Here is an 11151-nt window from a genome sequence, read left to right on the forward strand (position 1 = left end):
AGTTCTGGTCACATACTCCCTCAAAATGACATCCTGGCCTTCTTCTGGAACTCCCTCCCCTCTCAGACTCTCAAGGTTTCCTCCAGCGTGTCGGTTCCCACAGAGCAGACCTTTGGTCTGAGACCTGACAGTCCAGATGCCACGCATGCTGCCGCGTGGCGGCGGTGTCGCGGCTTGGGACAAGAGGAGGCCCCACGGTGCGGGCTGGGGCGCCAGGCACCGCGCGGGCGCTGAGGGTGGGGGTGACCCCCACCCCGGGCCGCCGCCACGCTCCCAGAAAGGGGACAGAACAAGAGGCAAAAAAAAAAAAAAAAGCAGCAGCCTGTGGCACCCGGTATTCCCAGGCGGTCTCCCATCCAAGTACTAACCGGGCCCGACCCTGCTTAGCTTCCCAGACCAGACGAGATCGGGGGCGTTCAGGGTGGTGTGGCCCTAGACGGCGGCGGAGGGCGCCCCTGCCCCGCTCAAGAAGCCGAGCCTCTCTGGGCTTCCCCGCCGCCGCCTCCCGCGCCGGGCCGGGCCGGTTGAGTTCGCCGGCCGGGTCCCGCGGGCTCCCAGGGACGGGGGTGATGGGCGGGGCGGGGCGGGGCGGGGCGGGGCGGGGCGGGGCGGGGGGCTGTCTCTCTATACACACACACACACACTCACACTCACTCACACTCACACAAGATGCGCCTCCACGGCTGGACTCGCCAAGGTGGAGCCCTCCCAGCCCCCCTCGTCTCCTCGCCCGGCCTCCTTCACCTACCCGCTGCCCACCCCCAGCGCGTCGCTGCCTGCCGCTGACTGCGCACGCGCGGGACGCTCGCCCTTTGACCCCAGCCAGGGGCCGCCCTCCCCCACAACCCCTTTCAGCTGCGCCCCCCCCCCTCGCCCTGTGGGTGGGCTGCCGCCTATTCCCCCGGGCCAGGGCTGGGGCACAGCCAGTGTACGGGGCGTCTCTCTCTGGGGATGTGTCCCATGGGTGGGGTGGGGTGGCGTGGTTTGGGGGGCGCTGAAGAAATCAGTCCCCTCCATCTCCTACCTCTGGAAAACGCCCAAGCCCGTGGAGAACTGCCGGCACCGCTTCGTGGGGGCCGGGACCCTCCTCCGTGTCCTCCTGTGGCCCAGTCCAAGGGGCCTGGGCCTGGCCGGGGCTGCATTGGACCCCGACCACCCTGGCGTGTGGACTCGCTAAAAATCGGCCATTAGATATTGGATTCCAGCTTCCTGGAGGTCATTTCACTAATGAGTGCACCGGAAAGAGTTTCCTAATCCATCTGTGAGGGTGGCAACTGAAAGAGAATTTGAAAGCTGACAGAATAGGCGAGGGAAGGCATAGGAGATTTCCACACCCAGCAAGGAAGACTTTCCCGAAATGGAAGAAAGAAACGAGCAAACAGAGACACCGGTAGCCCGCCCGGAAAAGAGTCTGCCCCTGAGAGAAAGCACCCTGACCAGGTTCACCCGTGGGTGGGTGGCGAGCTAGCGGCGTTCAGAAGAGCGAGGCCCGCAGTCTGTGCGGAAGACACCTGCGCTCGGGTGTGTGTGGCGGCGCGATTCACAAGCAGCTCTAGACGTTAAACCAAGGAGAAGCCAGGGAGTTCCCAACGCCCCAGGTGTCCTCAGCCCACGACTGGCTGCTGTGGGAATGCGAAGCCCGGCTCCTTGTCTCAGAGCGGGGTTCCCAGGAGGATCAGGCTGAAGCTGGGACTCGGCCTCAAAGTGTCCCCTCGCATGGCCACCCCCTTCCCCTTCCTGCTCCTCTACTCCTGGTGCCCCTCCATCCAGGGGCCAGACCTTAAAGAGTCACCGCAAGAGAATCCTGGTCCCAAAGGAGCCTTCTGGGGGACCGGTGCTGACAGAGGTTGTGGGCATGGCCCGCTGGGGCTCTGCCCGACCCAGGGCTGAGAGATGCCACCTCCCAGCTCTGGGTCCCTGCAGGAAGTGTTGGCAAGCACAGGGCCGGTCCTCCAAAGGCCCAGGTGCAGGGAGCCCAGGCCAAGCAGCCTGTGGAAGAAGCCACTTGCCGTGCCACCCCGGGAACAGGACTGCAGGCCCCGGCCCTTCCCACCTCCTCCTCCTCCTCCTCCTCCTCCTCCCCCCCGCCTCCCCCCTCACAGGGCACAGGGCTCAGAGACACCTCAGACTCTTGCTACCCAAAGTGCAAAGGGCATCAGTTGCTCCTCCAACCCCCCCGCCCAGCAGACCACGTTGTCCAGCCAGCCCCCGGGCCTCCCTGGGGTGCCCAGCACAAAAGTGCAGACACCCACCGGACCCTCAATCTCAGTTTTCGGATGTTTTTGCCACTCTAAGGACCCGCAGGCCAGCTGGGCCTTCGGGCAGGACAGAGAGCCCCGGAATCCGACGTGGAGAGCTGCGTGTACGTCCCCATCAGGAGGCGGTCCCCACCTCCGCGGCTCTCCCCTTGCGGGGAGCGGCAGCCCAGCCGGCAGCCGCAGGGCCTCAGGGAAGACACCAGGCTGGGCCCCCGCGGCACAGCGGGGGCACGTCCCCCGCACTCACGCGACTTAGGGACGGCTGCTGGAGACTGCTGCGGCCACCCTGCTGCCGGGTTTCTGGAGGGCTTCCTGGAAGCAGCGTCCACACCAAGCCCTTGGAAGGCCCGGGCGACGGAGGAGCCGGTCAGGCAGGGGCCGAGGACGGTGAGAGGCCGGGCGGGAAGGAGCGTGTCAGGCAGGGGCAGAGGACGGTGACCGGCCGGGCGGGGAGGAGCCGGTCAGGCGGGGGCCCAGGACAGTGACGGGCCTGGCCGGGGAGGAGTGCGTCAGGCAGGGGCAGAGGAGACGGGCTGGGTAAGGGTTAGGGTTACAGTTAGGGCACAATTCACAATCGCAAAGACGTGGAAGCGACCCGAGTGCCCATCCATCCAGGAGTGCATCAATAAAATGTGGCGCGTGGACACCACGGAGTGCCATTCGGCTGTGAGGAGCAGCCGTGAGAGGGCGCCTCTCGTGTTCTCCTGGCCAGAGCTGGAACCCGTTCCAGTAAGCCAAGTATCCCAAGAATGGACACACGAGCACCACGTGAGCGCGCTCACCGGCAAATTGGTACGAACGGATGGACGCCTAAGTGGACAGAGAGGAATCACCTTCATCGGGTGGGTGTCGGGCGGGTGGGGGGAGGGGAGGGGCATACACATCCATTAGGCATGGGGTGGGTGCGCACCGACTGGGGGATGGGCGCACTTGAAGCTCTGACCCGAGGGGGGAGGCTTGGAGAGGGCAAGGCACCCGACCTTAACATTGGTACCCCCACAATACGCTGGAACAACATGAGAGGTATATGAATAAGAACACAGGGGGGGCCGGGCGCGGTGGCTCACGCCTGTAATCCTAGCTCTCTGGGAGGCCGAGGCGGGCGGATTGCTCCAGGTCAGGAGTTCGAAACCAGCCTGAGCAAGAGCGAGACCCCGTCTCTACTAAAAATAGAAAGAAATTAATTGGCCAACTAATATATATAGAAAAACACAGCCGGGCGTGGTGGTGCATGCCTGTAGTCCCAACTACTCGGGAGGCTGAGGCAGCAGGATTGCTTGAGCCCGGAGATTGAGGTTGCTGTGAGCTAGGCTGACGCCATGGCACTCACTCTAGCCTGGGCAGCAAAACGAGACTCTGTCTCAAAAAAAAAAAAAAAAAAAAAAACACAGGGGGGAGGGGGGCACGGGCAACACATGTCACCTGCATACTTGTACTCCCATCATCTGCTTGAAAAGAGAGAGAAAAGAAAATGCAATCCTAGAGGTAAGAGACACTTTTTAAAAATAATGAATCCGAAGAGAAAAGTAAAAGGAGGCCTGTGGAGCAGGTCTGGGTGTGACTCCGGATCCCCCAACATCAGGTGCCACCACCAAAGATTCCTGCGTGTAGCCCATAGAACCCCAAAAGCAACGGGACGAGTTCTGGTCACATACTCCCTCAAAATGACATCCTGGCCTTCTTCTGGAACTCCCTCCCCTCTCAGACTCTCAAGGTTTCCTCCAGCGTGTCGGTTCCCACAGAGCAGACCTTCGGTCTGAGACCTGACAGTCCAGATGCCACGCATGCTGCCGCGTGGCGGCGGTGTCGCGGCTTGGGACAAGAGGAGGCCCCACGGTGCGGGCTGGGGCGCCAGGCACCGCGCGGGCGCTGAGGGTGGGGGTGACCCCCACCCCGGGCCGCCGCCGCGCTCCCAGAAAGGGGACAGAACAAGAGGCAAAAAAAAAAAAAAGCAGCAGCCTGTGGCACCCGGTATTCCCAGGCGGTCTCCCATCCAAGTACTAACCAGGCCCGACCCTGCTTAGCTTCCGAGACCAGACGAGATCGGGGGCGTTCAGGGTGGTGTCGCCCTAGACGGCGGCGGAGGGCGCCCCTGCCCCGCTCGAGAAGCCGAGCCTCTCTGGGCTTCCCCGCCGCCGCCTCCCGCCCCAGGCCCCGGGCCGGTTGAGTTCGCCGGCCGGGTCCCGCGGGCTCCCAGGGATGGGGGTGATGGGCGGGGCTGGGCGGGGCGGGGCGGGGCGGGGTGGGGGGCTGTCTCTCTATACACACACACACACACTCACACTCACTCACACTCACACAAGATGCGCCTCCGCGGCTGGACTCGCCAAGGTGGAGCCCTCCCAGCCCCCCTCGTCTCCTCGCCCGGCCTCCTTCACCTACCCGCTGCCCACCCCCAGCGCGTCGCTGCCGCTGACTGCGCACGCGCGGGACGCTCGCCCTTTGACCCCAGCCAGGGGCCGCCCTCCCCCACAACCCCTTTCAGCTGCGCCCCCCCCTCGCCCCGTGGGTGGGCTGCCGCCTATTCCCCCGGGCCAGGGCTGGGGCACAGCCAGTGTACGGGGCGTCTCTCTCTGGGGATGTGTCCCATGGGTGGGGTGGGGTGGCGTGGTTTGGGGGGCGCTGAAGAAATCAGTCCCCTCCATCTCCTACCTCTGGAAAACGCCCAAGCCCGTGGAGAACTGCCGGCACCGCTTCGTGGGGGCCGGGACCCTCCTCCGTGTCCTCCTGTGGCCCAGTCCAAGGGGCCTGGGCCTGGCCGGGGCTGCATTGGACCCCGACCACCCTGGCGTGTGGACTCGCTAAAAATCGGCCATTAGATATTGGATTCCAGCTTCCTGGAGGTCATTTCACTAATGAGTGCACCGGAAAGAGTTTCCTAATCCATCTGTGAGGGTGGCAACTGAAAGAGAATTTTAAAGCTGACAGAATAGGCTTGGGAAGGCATAGGAGATTTCCACACCCAGCAAGGAAGACTTTCCCGAAATGGAAGAAAGAAACGAGCAAACAGAGACACCGGTAGCCCGCCCGGAAAAGAGTCTGCCCCTGAGAGAAAGCACCCTGACCAGGTTCACCCGTGGGTGGGTGGGTGGCGAGCTAGCGGCATTCAGAAGAGCGAGGCCCGCAGTCTGTGCGGAAGACACCTGCGCTCGGGTGTGTGTGGCGGCGCGATTCACAAGCAGCTCTAGACGTTAAACCAAGGAGAAGCCAGGGAGTTCCCAACGCCCCAGGTGTCCTCAGCCCACGACTGGCTGCTGTGGGAATGCGAAGCCCGGCTCCTTGTCTCAGAGCGGGGTTCCCAGGAGGATCAGGCTGAAGCTGGGACTCGGCCTCAAAGTGTCCCCTCGCATGGCCACCCCCTTCCCCTTCCTGCTCCTCTACTCCTGGTGCCCCTCCATCCAGGGGCCAGACCTTAAAGAGTCACCGCAAGAGAATCCTGGTCCCAAAGGAGCCTTCTGGGGGACCGGTGCTGACAGAGGTTGTGGGCATGGCCCGCTGGGGCTCTGCCCGACCCAGGGCTGAGAGATGCCACCTCCCAGCTCTGGGTCCCTGCAGGAAGTGTTGGCAAGCACAGGGCCGGTCCTCCAAAGGCCCAGGTGCAGGGAGCCCAGGCCAAGCAGCCTGTGGAAGAAGCCACTTGCCGTGCCACCCCGGGAACAGGACTGCAGGCCCCGGCCCTTCCCACCTCCTCCTCCTCCTCCTCCTCCTCCTCCCCCCCGCCTCCCCCCTCACAGGGCACAGGGCTCAGAGACACCTCAGACTCTTGCTACCCAAAGTGCAAAGGGCATCAGTTGCTCCTCCAACCCCCCCGCCCAGCAGACCACGTTGTCCAGCCAGCCCCCGGGCCTCCCTGGGGTGCCCAGCACAAAAGTGCAGACACCCACCGGACCCTCAATCTCAGTTTTCGGATGTTTTTGCCACTCTAAGGACCCGCAGGCCAGCTGGGCCTTCGGGCAGGACAGAGAGCCCCGGAATCCGACGTGGAGAGCTGCGTGTACGTCCCCATCAGGAGGCGGTCCCCACCTCCGCGGCTCTCCCCTTGCGGGGAGCGGCAGCCCAGCCGGCAGCCGCAGGGCCTCAGGGAAGACACCAGGCTGGGCCCCCGCGGCACAGCGGGGGCACGTCCCCCGCACTCACGCGACTTAGGGACGGCTGCTGGAGACTGCTGCGGCCACCCTGCTGCCGGGTTTCTGGAGGGCTTCCTGGAAGCAGCGTCCACACCAAGCCCTTGGAAGGCCCGGGCGACGGAGGAGCCGGTCAGGCAGGGGCCGAGGACGGTGAGAGGCCGGGCGGGAAGGAGCGTGTCAGGCAGGGGCAGAGGACGGTGACCGGCCGGGCGGGGAGGAGCCGGTCAGGCGGGGGCCCAGGACAGTGACGGGCCTGGCCGGGGAGGAGTGCGTCAGGCAGGGGCAGAGGAGACGGGCTGGGTAAGGGTTAGGGTTACAGTTAGGGCACAATTCACAATCGCAAAGACGTGGAAGCGACCCGAGTGCCCATCCATCCAGGAGTGCATCAATAAAATGTGGCGCGTGGACACCACGGAGTGCCATTCGGCTGTGAGGAGCAGCCGTGAGAGGGCGCCTCTCGTGTTCTCCTGGCCAGAGCTGGAACCCGTTCCAGTAAGCCAAGTATCCCAAGAATGGACACACGAGCACCACGTGAGCGCGCTCACCGGCAAATTGGTACGAACGGATGGACGCCTAAGTGGACAGAGAGGAATCACCTTCATCGGGTGGGTGTCGGGCGGGTGGGGGGAGGGGAGGGGCATACACATCCATTAGGCATGGGGTGGGTGCGCACCGACTGGGGGATGGGCGCACTTGAAGCTCTGACCCGAGGGGGGAGGCTTGGAGAGGGCAAGGCACCCGACCTTAACATTGGTACCCCCACAATACGCTGGAACAACATGAGAGGTATATGAATAAGAACACAGGGGGGGCCGGGCGCGGTGGCTCACGCCTGTAATCCTAGCTCTCTGGGAGGCCGAGGCGGGCGGATTGCTCCAGGTCAGGAGTTCGAAACCAGCCTGAGCAAGAGCGAGACCCCGTCTCTACTAAAAATAGAAAGAAATTAATTGGCCAACTAATATATATAGAAAAACACAGCCGGGCGTGGTGGTGCATGCCTGTAGTCCCAACTACTCGGGAGGCTGAGGCAGCAGGATTGCTTGAGCCCGGAGATTGAGGTTGCTGTGAGCTAGGCTGACGCCATGGCACTCACTCTAGCCTGGGCAGCAAAACGAGACTCTGTCTCAAAAAAAAAAAAAAAAAAAAAGAACACAGGGGGGAGGGGGGCACGGGCAACACATGTCACCTGCATACTTGTACTCCCATCATCTGCTTGAAAAGAGAGAGAAAAGAAAATGCAATCCTAGAGGTAAGAGACACTTTTTAAAAATAATGAATCCGAAGAGAAAAGTAAAAGGAGGCCTGTGGAGCAGGTCTGGGTGTGACTCCGGATCCCCCAACATCAGGTGCCACCACCAAAGATTCCTGCGTGTAGCCCATAGAACCCCAAAAGCAACGGGACGAGTTCTGGTCACATACTCCCTCAAAATGACATCCTGGCCTTCTTCTGGAACTCCCTCCCCTCTCAGACTCTCAAGGTTTCCTCCAGCGTGTCGGTTCCCACAGAGCAGACCTTTGGTCTGAGACCTGACAGTCCAGATGCCACGCATGCTGCCGCGTGGCGGCGGTGTCGCGGCTTGGGACAAGAGGAGGCCCCACGGTGCGGGCTGGGGCGCCAGGCACCGCGCGGGCGCTGAGGGTGGGGGTGACCCCCACCCCGGGCCGCCGCCGCGCTCCCAGAAAGGGGACAGAACAAGAGGCAAAAAAAAAAAAAAGCAGCAGCCTGTGGCACCCGGTATTCCCAGGCGGTCTCCCATCCAAGTACTAACCAGGCCCGACCCTGCTTAGCTTCCGAGACCAGACGAGATCGGGGGCGTTCAGGGTGGTGTCGCCCTAGACGGCGGCGGAGGGCGCCCCTGCCCCGCTCGAGAAGCCGAGCCTCTCTGGGCTTCCCCGCCGCCGCCTCCCGCCCCAGGCCCCGGGCCGGTTGAGTTCGCCGGCCGGGTCCCGCGGGCTCCCAGGGATGGGGGTGATGGGCGGGGCTGGGCGGGGCGGGGCGGGGCGGGGTGGGGGGCTGTCTCTCTATACACACACACACACACTCACACTCACTCACACTCACACAAGATGCGCCTCCGCGGCTGGACTCGCCAAGGTGGAGCCCTCCCAGCCCCCCTCGTCTCCTCGCCCGGCCTCCTTCACCTACCCGCTGCCCACCCCCAGCGCGTCGCTGCCGCTGACTGCGCACGCGCGGGACGCTCGCCCTTTGACCCCAGCCAGGGGCCGCCCTCCCCCACAACCCCTTTCAGCTGCGCCCCCCCCTCGCCCCGTGGGTGGGCTGCCGCCTATTCCCCCGGGCCAGGGCTGGGGCACAGCCAGTGTACGGGGCGTCTCTCTCTGGGGATGTGTCCCATGGGTGGGGTGGGGTGGCGTGGTTTGGGGGGCGCTGAAGAAATCAGTCCCCTCCATCTCCTACCTCTGGAAAACGCCCAAGCCCGTGGAGAACTGCCGGCACCGCTTCGTGGGGGCCGGGACCCTCCTCCGTGTCCTCCTGTGGCCCAGTCCAAGGGGCCTGGGCCTGGCCGGGGCTGCATTGGACCCCGACCACCCTGGCGTGTGGACTCGCTAAAAATCGGCCATTAGATATTGGATTCCAGCTTCCTGGAGGTCATTTCACTAATGAGTGCACCGGAAAGAGTTTCCTAATCCATCTGTGAGGGTGGCAACTGAAAGAGAATTTTAAAGCTGACAGAATAGGCTTGGGAAGGCATAGGAGATTTCCACACCCAGCAAGGAAGACTTTCCCGAAATGGAAGAAAGAAACGAGCAAACAGAGACACCGGTAGCCCGCCCGGAAAAGAGTCTGCCCCTGAGAGAAAGCACCCTGACCAGGTTCACCCGTGGGTGGGTGGGTGGCGAGCTAGCGGCATTCAGAAGAGCGAGGCCCGCAGTCTGTGCGGAAGACACCTGCGCTCGGGTGTGTGTGGCGGCGCGATTCACAAGCAGCTCTAGACGTTAAACCAAGGAGAAGCCAGGGAGTTCCCAACGCCCCAGGTGTCCTCAGCCCACGACTGGCTGCTGTGGGAATGCGAAGCCCGGCTCCTTGTCTCAGAGCGGGGTTCCCAGGAGGATCAGGCTGAAGCTGGGACTCGGCCTCAAAGTGTCCCCTCGCATGGCCACCCCCTTCCCCTTCCTGCTCCTCTACTCCTGGTGCCCCTCCATCCAGGGGCCAGACCTTAAAGAGTCACCGCAAGAGAATCCTGGTCCCAAAGGAGCCTTCTGGGGGACCGGTGCTGACAGAGGTTGTGGGCATGGCCCGCTGGGGCTCTGCCCGACCCAGGGCTGAGAGATGCCACCTCCCAGCTCTGGGTCCCTGCAGGAAGTGTTGGCAAGCACAGGGCCGGTCCTCCAAAGGCCCAGGTGCAGGGAGCCCAGGCCAAGCAGCCTGTGGAAGAAGCCACTTGCCGTGCCACCCCGGGAACAGGACTGCAGGCCCCGGCCCTTCCCACCTCCTCCTCCTCCTCCTCCTCCTCCTCCCCCCCGCCTCCCCCCTCACAGGGCACAGGGCTCAGAGACACCTCAGACTCTTGCTACCCAAAGTGCAAAGGGCATCAGTTGCTCCTCCAACCCCCCCGCCCAGCAGACCACGTTGTCCAGCCAGCCCCCGGGCCTCCCTGGGGTGCCCAGCACAAAAGTGCAGACACCCACCGGACCCTCAATCTCAGTTTTCGGATGTTTTTGCCACTCTAAGGACCCGCAGGCCAGCTGGGCCTTCGGGCAGGACAGAGAGCCCCGGAATCCGACGTGGAGAGCTGCGTGTACGTCCCCATCAGGAGGCGGTCCCCACCTCCGCGGCTCTCCCCTTGCGGGGAGCGGCAGCCCAGCCGGCAGCCGCAGGGCCTCAGGGAAGACACCAGGCTGGGCCCCCGCGGCACAGCGGGGGCACGTCCCCCGCACTCACGCGACTTAGGGACGGCTGCTGGAGACTGCTGCGGCCACCCTGCTGCCGGGTTTCTGGAGGGCTTCCTGGAAGCAGCGTCCACACCAAGCCCTTGGAAGGCCCGGGCGACGGAGGAGCCGGTCAGGCAGGGGCCGAGGACGGTGAGAGGCCGGGCGGGAAGGAGCGTGTCAGGCAGGGGCAGAGGACGGTGACCGGCCGGGCGGGGAGGAGCCGGTCAGGCGGGGGCCCAGGACAGTGACGGGCCTGGCCGGGGAGGAGTGCGTCAGGCAGGGGCAGAGGAGACGGGCTGGGTAAGGGTTAGGGTTACAGTTAGGGCACAATTCACAATCGCAAAGACGTGGAAGCGACCCGAGTGCCCATCCATCCAGGAGTGCATCAATAAAATGTGGCGCGTGGACACCACGGAGTGCCATTCGGCTGTGAGGAGCAGCCGTGAGAGGGCGCCTCTCGTGTTCTCCTGGCCAGAGCTGGAACCCGTTCCAGTAAGCCAAGTATCCCAAGAATGGACACACGAGCACCACGTGAGCGCGCTCACCGGCAAATTGGTACGAACGGATGGACGCCTAAGTGGACAGAGAGGAATCACCTTCATCGGGTGGGTGTCGGGCGGGTGGGGGGAGGGGAGGGGCATACACATCCATTAGGCATGGGGTGGGTGCGCACCGACTGGGGGATGGGCGCACTTGAAGCTCTGACCCGAGGGGGGAGGCTTGGAGAGGGCAAGGCACCCGACCTTAACATTGGTACCCCCACAATACGCTGGAACAACATGAGAGGTATATGAATAAGAACACAGGGGGGGCCGGGCGCGGTGGCTCACGCCTGTAATCCTAGCTCTCTGGGAGGCCGAGGCGGGCGGATTGCT

At 63.8% G+C, this 11151-nt stretch overlaps 2 non-coding genes and 1 pseudogene across 2 annotated transcripts; all 3 read right to left on the bottom strand.

Moving 5' to 3' along the window:
• Positions 1 to 319: 319 nt before the first annotated feature.
• On the bottom strand, positions 320 to 438 carry LOC142864474 (uncharacterized; annotated as a pseudogene).
• Positions 439 to 4214: 3776 nt separating this feature from the next.
• Positions 4215 to 4333, bottom strand: LOC142864429 (5S ribosomal RNA). The gene has a single exon (XR_012914987.1). It is a non-coding gene; the product is annotated as a 5S ribosomal RNA (ribosomal RNA).
• A 3772-nt stretch (positions 4334 to 8105) lies between these two features.
• On the bottom strand, positions 8106 to 8224 carry LOC142864430 (5S ribosomal RNA). Its single transcript, XR_012914988.1, has one exon. It is a non-coding gene; the product is annotated as a 5S ribosomal RNA (ribosomal RNA).
• Positions 8225 to 11151: the final 2927 nt, after the last annotated feature.

This window comes from Microcebus murinus, chromosome 25 (assembly GCF_040939455.1).
Source record: "Microcebus murinus isolate Inina chromosome 25, M.murinus_Inina_mat1.0, whole genome shotgun sequence".
Taxonomy (NCBI): Eukaryota; Metazoa; Chordata; class Mammalia; order Primates; family Cheirogaleidae; genus Microcebus; species Microcebus murinus.